This window comes from Saccoglossus kowalevskii, chromosome 1 (assembly GCF_978046115.1).
Source record: "Saccoglossus kowalevskii chromosome 1, keSacKowa6.1, whole genome shotgun sequence".
Lineage (NCBI taxonomy): Eukaryota > Metazoa > Hemichordata > Enteropneusta > Harrimaniidae > Saccoglossus > Saccoglossus kowalevskii.
This window is the reverse complement of record NC_140641.1, coordinates 4,298,100-4,311,519: the sequence shown is the minus strand read 5'-3', so window position 1 is coordinate 4,311,519 and position 13,420 is coordinate 4,298,100. Positions and strand designations below refer to the sequence as shown.

General features: G+C 39.2%; 1 long non-coding RNA gene across 1 annotated transcript; it reads right to left on the bottom strand.

The window, feature by feature from the left end:
- Positions 1–903: 903 nt before the first annotated feature.
- Positions 904–11,665, bottom strand: LOC146750321 (uncharacterized). Its single transcript, XR_014929079.1, has 3 exons — positions 11,618–11,665; positions 11,000–11,093; positions 904–1,003 (listed from the first exon to the last, which is right to left on the bottom strand). It is a non-coding gene; the product is annotated as an uncharacterized LOC146750321 (long non-coding RNA).
- Between the last annotated feature and the right edge of the window lie 1,755 nt (positions 11,666–13,420).

The window sequence follows — 13,420 nt, the reverse complement described above, 5'->3', positions numbered from 1 at the left end:
CAGAACATCATGAGTAGTTTAGGCGACACTATAGGTACGACCATGAGGGCGCTGTTCTGGGATGACGTCATTACGATGACGTCATATTGGGATAGGATGACGTCATCCCGTGATTTGACGTCATATTTGGATGGGATGACGTCATCATATCCCAATATGACGTCATCGTAATGACGTCATCACATGAACAGCGCCCTCATGGTCGTACCTATAGTATCGCCAGGATGACGTCACAATGGGAATATGAGAATAAATTATGACCTATAGTGTCGCCGGATGACGTCACAATGGGAATAGGTGAATAAATTATGAGGGCGCTGTTTATGACGTCATATTTGGATGGGGCGGTGACGTCATATTGGGGTGAAGACGTCATAAAATGTGACGTCATCTTATGAGGGCGCTGTTCATGACGTCATATTTGGATGGGACGGTGACGTCATATTGGGGGTGATGACGTAAAATGTGGCGTCATCATCATGAATTTTTCAGAACGAACGACAGAGGGCGCTCACACACAAATAAATACACGTCATTTTAGAAACTAACGTTTATTACACAAAAGAAGAATGTTAGCATTAAAAACATGACATTTTAAAATAGATGAAATACATTGGGTATACATTTTTGACAAAAAACTAGTAAGATCAGTTACATGAAATATATTTTTTTGTTTTTTTGCTTTTGTGTTTTGTTGTTTTTTTGAAGTAATTAATCATAAATTGAAATGGTATACATTCTCAAACGCTGTTAAGTATTCACACTGAGTAATATAAGAATGATATTATTAGGAGTAATATAAGAATGATATTCTTAGGAGTAATAATATGATTTAAAAACGACATTTTTTAAAAAAGGTTGAAAATACATAGATACATACATATATTGAAATACATACATTTTCAAATGCGGTTAAGTATTCGATTATAATAAAAAACGAGAAAAACGAGTAACATCGAAGAGTCAATACACACTTTTTCTAATCAGAATCAGAATCGCTCATCTGTGATGAAAAGAAAAAAAAGAGAAATAATATGAAATCGATAGTTACATAAAGAGGGTACAAGTTATATATACATGTGGAATTTCAAAAGTATAAGTCATCTAGTAAAACTGTGTGGGAAAAAATATTTGTCATCAATAGGGAGGTTGAGTCCGGTTACGTTTTTGATATATCTGTTCACATAAATGTCATTCAAATGTCTATCCTGCGTAAAAGAGTCGGCTACGGACTTCATAGGTTCCCCTTGACATCTGCGCAGCAAGTAATACAGGACGTATTGACCACACACTGTAGAGAACGGAGCTTGTAGTATTTGATGATTGTAGATCCATGTACAAACGTTTTTATCGAGAAATCTCTTAAATTCCACGTAATAAGGTTGACATCCGTACGAGTCAAAATATTCTCCACGTTAGGGATCCTTTAGATAAAAAGCCACCCAATGTGTCCCACCTCCGCTACTGTCATCGGTGTTTGATACAAACGCTGCAGGATACTCCAACACTTTTGCCTTAGGCAGTTGATCTCTAGCATAAACGCCGAAGAACACGTTTCTAGTGTACGAATTAGTCGACGATTCAGTTGATTCGTGTCCATCGCAGCTAGAAATCGGTCAATACGTTTCTGTCTCTGTCAATCTCGATAACGTTGTCGTATTCAGCATAAATCAAAACAGACACAGTCTCAGTCAATGCTTGTCTGAACTGAATCTCAAGACCAATCTTTCCTTCTTGTATCAAATTGAGGTGATAATCACTGGCCGATTCGTCGGGAGTGAGGTCAAATGCGAAGATTGTGTACCCTTCGGGATATTCGTCTCGAGTGATACCGTTGCCTTGGTCTTGACCCATTTTATTTGTACCGGTAAATAGACTGTAATAAGCCATGATGCATCTTCTACCACCACCTGCCGTGAAGTCCGTCTTCAATGGCTTTGCCGGAACTTGCTCACCTCATTGAGAACCAGTGATGTGATACCGTAATTCTGGAAGTTGAATGGATTGGTTTCGTAGGATCCGTTGAAAGACGTATTAGAAACCAGACACAGGATGATCCTTTTGGGCAGCTGACCGAGGAAGATCAAATCTTTGTTTAATGACATTGTACCAGCCGGGATGGAAGCGATTTTCATAACGCATCGATCGATGGGGTATTTTGCAGTACCCTGTTTCAACGCTTCGACGTGTCCCAGTTGTAAGCTGGGGCTCAACTTGTTTTTTCTCACTAGGAGGGTAGCATCAGTGATGACTACTTTGAATGCTGGATTTTCGGTTGAACTGATCAAGCAGAACTGATTTTTACTTCGATGTAATTTCAGTCTAACTTCCACCCCATTGAGTAAATACTTTGGTTGAAAAATTATGTCTCCGTGTATTCGTCCGATCATGTCGACCGTCTTACTGAGCGATGTATATGCGTATCGACGTTTGAGTCCCATGTTAGCATCACCATCATCAGCTCTCGGGTTTGCGACATTCATTTTTCCTGCAGTGTGCTTCTCAAATATTGCAGCACCAATCTGCGTTGATTTGGCGTCCCCTCCATAATTCAATAGCGTTTCGATCATGGCTCTGTAAGAATAAGTAGGAGATGCGTCCGAAATCAGCTTTCCATTCAGGTACACATCGATTTGATTGAAGAGGGAATGCAACCACAAGTTTGCAGGCCCTACAGTGGCGTCCGCAGCCAAATTACTTCCGTTGGCATTCGTGATTTTAGCCTTGATGTGCAAAAGCGTAGAACCAATATCGATGTAGTCTCTTCCGGCCGAAGGTATTACGAATTCGATCGGACCATCGGCTATATTCGTGAGTGGGTTTACCTCTTCATAACTTCCTTTTTCAATACTTGTCTGTGTCGGAGGAATAGTAAAGAGATCGAGTTCCGTCTTTGCACATTCGCAGGAGTGTTCGTGTACAAAAGCCATGATGTTCAGTCGAATATATCCTGAGATCTTCTCCTCTTCTTAGCCTTGGAAGAAATGACACGTCTCGTTGTTGTCTTCTTCCTTTTGATGCTGCGTCCTCGTCCTGTTTGAGAGGGTCTTCCAAATAAATTGCTCAATACCGAAGAAGTAATTTGACGACCTGCAGTCTTTGTTCTACTCGAAGCCGCTTTTTTAAAGTTTTTCCCTTGTACAACGTCACCTAGAATACCCAAACCGGCATCGAGCGCTGGTTTTGCCACTGCTTTCAGACCATGTGTTAACAGAGGTGCGGCCGATCTCGCCAATCCAGAAAACATACTTCCGATTCCATATCCGCGTTGCAGTCTTGCGCCAGAAAATACAGATCCCCGTCCAATCTGATTCATGTAGTAATTTCTATAAACCCCCACGTGGGGAGTGTAAGGTCGATGTCTGTTCATTTCCTTTTCTTCACACTAGCGAAGGACGAGCTTTGCGAAAACTCAGCGTCACGATCACACGCCCACGTTGAAATGGCACCTTCTCCCCCGTATCAGACCTTATATCAATCTCCACAGTCTCGAATGTTGACGTTCGAATTGGGAGAAAGTATGGTTTGTTGTAAGTGTGATTGACGCTATCACCGTGGGTTCCTTCAATGTTGACTATTCTCAAGAGAGGTACGGAAACATCACCGACCATTTGGTGTTCGACTATATTGCAATACACGTAGAGAGAATACAAACTTCTAACATCAGCAAGGTAGGAACTAGTGCGTCTTTCGTTTGTAATTGTTGTATTTGTGGGAAATCATAACAGGTCGGCCAATCCGCCCATCAAGATTACACGAGCTCCTTCTTCGACCGCAATGGTCACTCTCCTAGACCTCGAATTATATGTCATCAGTATTTCATCTGGCAGACCTTTTTCTCGAATCGCGTCTAAAATCATTTCGATCGAGTTGTAGTAGCCCGGATTCAATTTCACTTCTCTGTGATCTCTCAGACTGGGTGAGGCATCGTAAAAGATCCTATTTTCACCATGTACAACATTGTACCATGAATTTGGGTAGTGGATGTCGGCCAACGCTACTTCCCAATTGCCATCTAACGAAACCGTTCTCGGTAGTTTGACAGTGTATTTTGAACACATCAAGCGAGGCATTACTAGGGAGCGTCAAAAAGAAATCCTGCCCCGACATGATGATCTTTGAAATGAATCAGGTCATCGTGTGAAAGGTATTTATAAACGTTCCAAGTCTCTGATCCAAGAATTAAACGAATCGTCATACCCACGCCACTTAACAAAATATTCCACACGGCCTTTTCGTTTTCTCTTGCGCAGTACTTTCTCCACAATGTACAATGCATCATCGTCCTTTACTATTTTCTGAAGTTCTTCTTCGTAGAAAGTACCTTCCAACATTTCACCGTTGTAATCTGAAATTTTGTAAACAGGTGGTTGCGTATTGAGGCGTCCAACAATCGTGAATACCTCTTCGGTCCAATTGGGCAGGTATCCTTTCTTGAAAACGTGTTTGGTTTTACTGATTCTGACTCTGTCACCGAGTTTATAAATCTTCTTCCACCCCTTTTTCTCTGTGCTTAAATCACCATACAATACGTCTCTGACCTTTTTCTGGTTTGCATAGGTAACAAGTGAGGGTTTGGTATTTATACTTCTGTGATGAGTATTGTTGTAAGAACGTACCATGTCGTCTAATACAGGCAGATAAGTCAACGTGTTGTTCTTCGTGAAATATCTGAAAATTTTTCCCTTGATGGTTCTGTTATATCTCTCCACAACGCTGGCTTTAGTCTCATTGCCTGTAGTGAAGAACTTAATGTCTTCGCTCTTGAGGTAGTTCTGAAAAAGTCTGTTGGTGAATTCAGTTCCTCTGTTCGTGTGCAAAACGTCGGGGCGACGCCCCTTCTTAAGTATTTTCCGAAATGCATCGACCAAACTCCCCCCTCTCTTGTCTTTCAGAGGTACGACGAAAGCATATTTCGAAAAAACGTCGATACACGTCAATAAGAACTTGTATCCTCTGTTGTATCTGGAAATCGAGGAGAGATCGCATAGATCGGCCTCCCACTGCTCGTCCACTTGGAAAACCACTACCCTCCTTCTTTTAAAGGACCGTCTGGAGGGTTTGTGCAGAGTGTATGTATCCTGTTTACTCAACCACTTCTTCATGTCCGACTTGGTTATCTTTTTTCCTCTCTTTGTTTTTTTTACGGCAGCGTAAAGGGAATTCAAACCCCCGTAACTTCCAGGACTTTGGACATCGTAAAACAGTTCGTCTAGGACGGTGTCCATCTTCTTCGTCATTGTTTACGGGTGTGGTTATTTCACACGCACAGAGGCAGTGGATACGTTCGATAAACGAAAGCAAAGCAGGACAGCATGGATCCATCACGACCGACTGAACCAAAGTGAGATCTAGCGGTTGCGAAGAGGTTCTATTTAATACGTCACCCACGTGTGTCGAGGATGAATGGGAGTGGAAACCACATGGGGTCCACATCTCTTCGGAACTCTCCCCTTGAGTGTGTTGGTATGCATGTAAGACCACCGATCAGTATTGCCAACTAGGTCTTGAGGTACATTTGACATTTTCATAACTTCGGCAAATTCTCTCCAACCTGTGGGGGTGAAATTCTTCCTTTTACGCAAGAAATCATTGACTAAATCGATGATGTGCGTGCCTGGCACGGATTGTCCATCAATGATTAATTCACCATTTTCACCCAGTCGACCCGTTGGTTCTGTTTAACTTTCTGTAGTAGAAGCTTCACTTTTCTCTGCATGATCTTGGAAACACTTTGTAAGACTTCGGATGTAATTTGATCTGGTACACCGTCTTTGTCGGGTTGATATTCCCGATCGGCTACAGGGACAGCACTGGGTAATTGCTGCGTAACGGAGATTGGAATCGGTTCGTTTTTCTTCTCCCGCAACAACAAGTACTTGCGCAGAACTTGTTGGTACAGTTTGACTTTTTCATCTTCAGGCAATTCTTCCATTTGCGTTATGTCATTCATGTCTCTATCCAGCGAAGTCAATGATTTCACCACAGGTCTCGTCATTTGAGCATTCTGGCTTTGAATGGTAGATAATAGCTCAGCAGGGACTAAAGCCATCTTCTTCACGGATTCCATCTATTTAAGACCGAGTAAAGGTGGGAGTATGCTCGAAATTAAGGGAGCGATTAAGGCGGTTAGGAAACCCCCTTTCTGAAACAGAATTTTTTTCTTTTTCTTGACTGAAGTTTTCTTATTGGACAGTGCTCGGAGATGTTTCACGTACAACGCCAATTTTCGTTTCTGACTAGGTGATAGCTGGACGTTCCCTTTCAACACATTGAGCGAGCATTCGCACAGACACTGTATCAAGTCACTAGAGGCTCCATCAATTATCCCCTTTTGTTGTTTCTAGTTGGCCTTGTGCAATACAGAGAGAAAATCAGCGTTCTTTCGCATGCGGGATGACATGGTGAAATGACTGACGATGAAAGACTGTCTTTTTTTATACCTTTCTCACGTACACTATCGGTACTTGAGATGAAAGTATGTTCATTCGAATGCGTATTTCCTCAGGGGTGTCTGGCATCAGATCCACGAGGAGGTAACCGTGAGGTTCTTGGGTGGCATCGGTGAATGCCTCCTGAAGAAACTTAATGTTTCCGGGGTACATTTGCCTAGTCAGAACGTTGACTTGTGATGCGTCCCTTGGATTTTTAAACAGGAAAATGTAGTGCGTGTTGAGACTGATGGTTCTCGATTGTCTGCCCTGATGAAAGAGATTTTGCAAAATCAGTATCACGGATAAATTTCGAAGGTGAGATCCCTTCGTGAAGAACTGAGCGATTTGTTTATCGTTACCCGTTTCTGTCATCAGATCATCTATCACCAACAAGTTTCTTTTAGACGGCTCAATTATTCTACCAATATCTGGAGGTATCCCTTCGATAAAGCGAATTTGAGGCACTGTCTTCATCATTTCCAAATAGGCTGGCTGAAACTCGCCGTAGCACCAAATAGATAACGTCTGGTGGTGGAGATATGACGCTGTCACATTGTTCTAATATCTGTTTGACTAAAAACGTCTTCCCAGACTGTGTAGGACCGCACACAAGAGAGGTAAATGGGTGTTTCAATCTTGCATCCATGACGATATAATAGAACCTCGCTCGTTATCGCGTCTCTTTTTACGTTCTTCAATGTACTTTTTCAACATCCAGTTCAAAACAAAATAAGGTAGTGTGCATAAGCCAGAATAGATGAGTGATAGAACCATGTCCGATTTGGTAGAATCCATGTCAATGTGATTGTTCAAAGTTCAAATGGATGAATGGAGTAAACAATGATCTCGCTTTTATTTATATATTTTTTGTTTTGTTTTTAGAAACCGTATGGGAGGGTACAGTAATCGTCTTGTATCACCCGTTTGTCATACACTAAACTGTATGTTTTAACTTCTTCTCTATTGAATATTCTATTTCCCTTGCGCGTTATTTTTCGGGGGTCTTTGACATGTAGAGGGCCGCTTGTTCTCCGAATGAGTCGATTCATGGAGTCAAAATTAATTTCCAGTTGATTTCTGTAATTGAGGGTGAACCCTCTCACTTTACACACTGTTTGGTTCCCACTTTTGTCCGGTTTGTGTAATCGGTATGCGTAATTCTTCGGTCCTCCCGATACGAAATGTGTGATGTAATTATCCACTGGAGTTATTTCTCTCGTCAAATCTCCGAGATAATCACCTGTTGGTGGATCCCATTCTCCAGCTCGCTGGATGTAAATGATAGAATCTGTGTCCAAGTACAAGACTCTACTACCTAATTTCTCCAGAACACTGTAGAGTTTAAGTCGAGCATAGCTTGTCTTCATGGCAGCCAGTACAATGTTCGTATTGGGTGCTTCGGTAATGTAGTCTTCTTTATCGCAGTGCTGGACAAGAACCATTTTGTCAGAGACAAAAGAAAGATCTGTGATATTCTTTGTACTATCCATCAACATTTCCAACAGTTTGGCGGACGTTTCTACATATGTGCTCTGTCCAAAGTTTGATCTCTGTCCCAGCTTTCCCCAGAATGAGTTGAGGTTTAGCTTGGCAAGAGCTCTGAGGCCTAGATTTGGGATTATCTTGCTTCTATCCAAGACGATACCTTCTCTTTCGTGGTATCTTTGGATGTACATGGTTCGGTCTTCAACGGTGTGACACCACTCGGGATAACCAGAAGACTCTTGTTTAATTTTCAGAAACTTGTTGATGTACTCTGTGAACAACCCTCCTTCTCCAGTCTTGGGGTTGTAGGTTGCCGACTCATCGTAATGCCAAACTTCATATACCTTGGTGATGTGATACCCTACTTCTTCAGCCTTTTTCAATTCTGGAGTGCACCAAACACCCGTCAGTTGACGTTCATTGACACTGTGGTGACATTTGTCTTGATTCATGGTTTCCGCGCATTTGGAACAGAGTAGGAACATCAGTTTGTTGTTCACCCTGAAAGGTAGAACTGGTATATACAATTTCCTCGGAGGTAAAACATCGCACTTGATAATACCGAAATAGTCCGTGGGTTTGATGATAAAGTCTTTAGTTACGACTGTTGGGTGGCCAACTGGATATCGCGAGGTCTTATTGATGTATGGGTAGAGGCTGCAAAAGTCAACATATTCTATCTTTTCGCCTTCCTTGATCTCGTAATACAGACGCAGAGCATTAGTACGACCGCCGAGAAAAGCCTCTCTGCCTCTGATAGGATTTGAGATATCTAAGTTTCCGACAAACCTCTCGACTTTGTGATTGTTCTTCATCAGGTTTTTGAAATCACATTCCCACATGGTGACTAGCGAGTATCCTTTCGATTTCAACCACTCTTCCCTCGCCAGTAGCCTTTCATAGAGGGATGCCATACTGAGTTCATTCTTGCGATTTGTTTCATTTCTTCTGGGAAAACACTTTGGGCACCCGTGGAAGTAACAACCGTAGTACTCATACAAGGTTTCGGTAGAAGCATCATATCCGTCTATGTGATAAGCTCCGATTTTCATCTCTCTTCTGGAATTACGAACATGTTGAATACGCGTATTATTGACGTGTGCCTCGTATTCCATCCACCTTATAGCATCTGAGGATTGATTCTGGGCGCTGAGATAACCTTTCTCAGGCACAACACCAATTGTATCAGGAGTCAGGAAATTCTTTCGAAATATGACGTTGCACACGGAGGCGATCGTGATGCAACAGCTGAAAGGGTCAACTTCGGTGAGATCCATCATCATTGATCTAAATGCCAAACAACACTCTTCGAGTATGCGTACGTCACTCCGACAGTACTTGAGCAGTTCTTTACGTAAATCATAAACAGAGTTCTTTTCTACTTCTCCATTGTACCATGTGTAGAATTTCTTTCTAACCTCCTCCTTCATACCATCTGGGTCAAAATAACGATCCTCGGGTATCGGTCCTTTGTAACTGTCTCCAGCTGTTCTTGGAAAGGTGGGAAAAAAGCCTTTGTGTAACTCGTCTATGCCAAAGGTCTTAGGAAGTTTAGATAGAGCCATGGGCAGGAAATTCAAGCTATCAATGAATTTGATATCTGCACGACGGATGTATAGTTGCATGACTTTTGAACCATTCATGATGACTTCGGGTAGTATATTGTGATCATGACAGTATTTCAGAATCATAATTCCATCATATCCCTTTGAATTATGTGCGATGAAAATCATTCCATTATGCTCTTTTTCTAATGCCCACTCGCAGAAATCTTCCAAGGTACGTGAACCATTGAACACTTTCTCCGTATTCGGTGGAATTCTCGCTACGCACAGATCTGGAATATGAGTGCAATGTTCGTCGGTCGTGCATTCAAAATCGTAAAAGACGTAGTTACCATGGCTGTTTGAGTCATCCTCCTCCTCAAATTCTTCCATCGATTCGTCAGATTCTTGGTTCTTTTTTCTATTGGTGAGTGGTTGAATGTAACACAGGTGGTCGTACGTCTGAAAAGACTTGCAGGTTTTGCAGTAAACTTCGTTACATTTGTGAGACCCATCACGATATTTGAGGAGTTTGTGACATTTTTCGCAACGTTGAACTGACTGGCAGAGAGTTTTTACCCCATTAACCGACTTTAGATGCCGTTCGAAACATTCTTCGTTCTTGAAAAATCTGTGACAATTTCCGCATTTTTGCCATCGTGTAACCACACAGTCCCTTTGATTTCCACAACTCAAACACCCCGTCGGACACATGTGATCATAACGGTGAGAATAAGACTTGTCACACCTAGTGCAATAGTACTTCTTTCCTAGAAAACCTGTCATTTTTGTGATGACGTTGTAGTGTTTATCTTTTAAAAACAAATATATGTCTTTTGAACCTTCTGCGGCATCGCCCACAAAGATGATGGAGTCAAAATGATCGTGCAACAATACGTGTATTCTGAAATTCGGTAACACGTTCTGGAATTTTTTAATCTCTTCGATACCACATGGTGCCTGTTCGACTCTGGCTTTCCGTAAAAGTTCTCTAGCTTGAACGGATTGCATAGAGTAGTTTGCCGTTTTTTTCCTCTTCATGGTACTCCACATCGATGGTGGATTTTCGTCTTTTGTTGCGTGTGCCATGGCGACCACGATCGCTCTAGCGCAACACATCTGGTCATCGGAAACGATTTCAATGACAGATTTGGAATTTTTCAACCTGTCTGCGATCTTCGTATCAAACTGTCGCTTCCTCCCACGTGTTTTGCCGGCACCAAGGGGCATTTCAACAGATACCGTCCTGATGGTGATGTTTTCCTCGAGTGATATATCTTGGTAAGATTGTAGAATCCTCTCCACTTTGGACATCACCTTGTCGACATTCATGTCCTCAACCGGTATAAATGGTAGCCAAATTTCGTTGTTCAAGTTGGGTACGTTTATGGAAATGCGAATTTGGTCACGTCCGTCAAGGTCAGAGGTGATCAGTTCGAGCAGTTGATGAAAGGTAGCGTGTAATACGTTATGAACTTCATCGAACGTATTAGCATTTGGATGCGAAACTTTTACAACCCAATCCGTTCCACTCACCTTAAACTTTTTGACAAAACGTTTTCTCTTACTGACAAGATTGAAATTAATCTTGTCGGTGATATTCTCGTCACTATCATCCGTGTCAGTATCACTGTAATAAAATTCAAAAATAAATAAATAAATAAATAAATAAATAAATAAATAAATAAATAAATAAATAAATAAATAAATAAATAAATAAATAAATAAATAAATAAATAACATACCTTACATGGTTTTTAACACCTCCACGTTGATAACTCGAGGTAGATGGTCTGTTAACAGATCCTATTGGACTTGGTGTGTTCATTTCTCCATATATAGAGTACAGGCTTTTCTTACAGGACTTGGGTGTTGCAAACCCAGTACTTGTAGAGCTTACATGTGAGCTGCAACCAGATTTAATTAGAAATTTCAACTTCTGATTGAAATCAGGTGTAGCTATACTACTGGCTGGAGACCATGAACTATTGAAAAATACAACATCGTATTTTGTGAATGAATAAATAAATAAATAAATAAATAAATAAATAAATGAATAAATAAATAAATAAATAAATAAATAAATAAATAAATAAATAAATAAATAAATAAATAAATAAATAAATAAATAAATAAATAAATAAATAAACTTACGAAACACTATCTTTCGTAGGTGATTGCTGAGGTGTTTCGTCTTCACTGAAAAATAAGTTATATTATTTTTATTATTCATATTGTTTACCATATCTTCATATGCATATCGAACGAATTCTATGTATAGTATTCGAATACACACCTGTTTATAATAATACATTCATGCTCTAGGTCTGAAGAAGTTTGAGGTTGTGTTAAATTCTCCCTGTAGAGGAAGTTAAAAACATGTTTTATTTTTCCCTCACATAAAATTTTCAAACGCAAATAAATAAATAAATAAATAAATAAATAAATAAATAAATAAATAAATAAATAAACTTACGAAACATTATCTTTCGTAGGTGATTGCTCAACTGTGTCGTCTTCACTAAAAAATAAATGTTATATTATTTGTATTATTCATATTGTTTACTATATCTTCACATGCATATCGAATGAATTCTATATATAGTATTCGAATACACACCTGCTTATAGAAATACATTCATGTTCTAGGTCTGACGAAGTTTGAGACTGTGTAAAATTCTCCCTGTAGATGAAGTTAAAAACATGTTTTATTTTTCCATCACATAAAATTTCAAAATGCTCATAAATAAATAAATAAATAAATAAATAAATAAATAAATAAATAAATAAATAAATAAATAAATAAATAAATAAATAAATAAATAAATAAATAAATAAATAAATAAATAAAACTTACGAAACATTATCTTTCGTAGGTGATTGCTCAACTGTGTCGTCTTCACTGAAAAAATAAATGTTATATTATTTTATTATTCATATTCATATTCATATTGTTTACTATATCTTCACATGCATATCGAACGAATTCTATGTATAGTATTCAAATACTCACCTGCTTATAATAATACATTCATGTTCTAGGTCTGACGAAGTTTGAGATTGTGTAAAATTCTCCCTGTAGATGAAGTTAAAAACATGTTTTATTTTTCCCTCACATAAAATTTTCAAAATGCTCATAAATAAATAAATAAATAAATGAATAAATAAATAAATAAATAAATAAATAAATAAATAAATAAATAAATAAATAAATAAATAAATAAATAAATATCGGGAATATCGGCGTGGTTTTGAGTTAGTGTAGCGACCTACATAACAGAAAACAACACCAACTTAAGTCCAGTTCAAAAAACGTACTCACACATACAAAAAACAAAAGATATAGCCTAGTGAGCGTTGGAATATAGGCGTGGTCTTGAGTTAGTGTAGCGACCTACATAACAAAAAACAGCGCCAACTTAAGTCCAGTTCAAAAAAAACGTACTCACACATACAAAAAAACAAAAGATATAGCCTAGTGAGCGTTGGAATATCGGCGTGGTCTTGAGTTAGTGTAGCGACCTACATAACAAACTAAGGTCATGTCTAGTGAAAAGACACCCTAAGTAATTTAGAAAAATGCAACTCCACACATAATAATTGTTTAAAGCTGAGGGGTACGCTCGGTAATTGAGTTCAAGCAATGACTCGATTCAAAAAAATGATTTTTTTTGTGAATGAGAGATATGACATCAATTGAAAACATTGTAGTATTCCTTTTCTGTAAACAAATCTCCATTATTATACATTCTGACTACTTAGACTTACATATTTGAGATGTGTTTTGACATTTCTCACTGTCTATGTGGCAAATTTTTTCCCAGTGATTTAAACTGATAGTTTTTCAAAACAAAACATTGACTAGTGTTTGAAAACGTGAAAACAAAAATAAAAAATGAATCAATTACCTTTTAAAAGTGGAATCTGCTTGATCCAATTCTAGAGCCCGCTTGGACA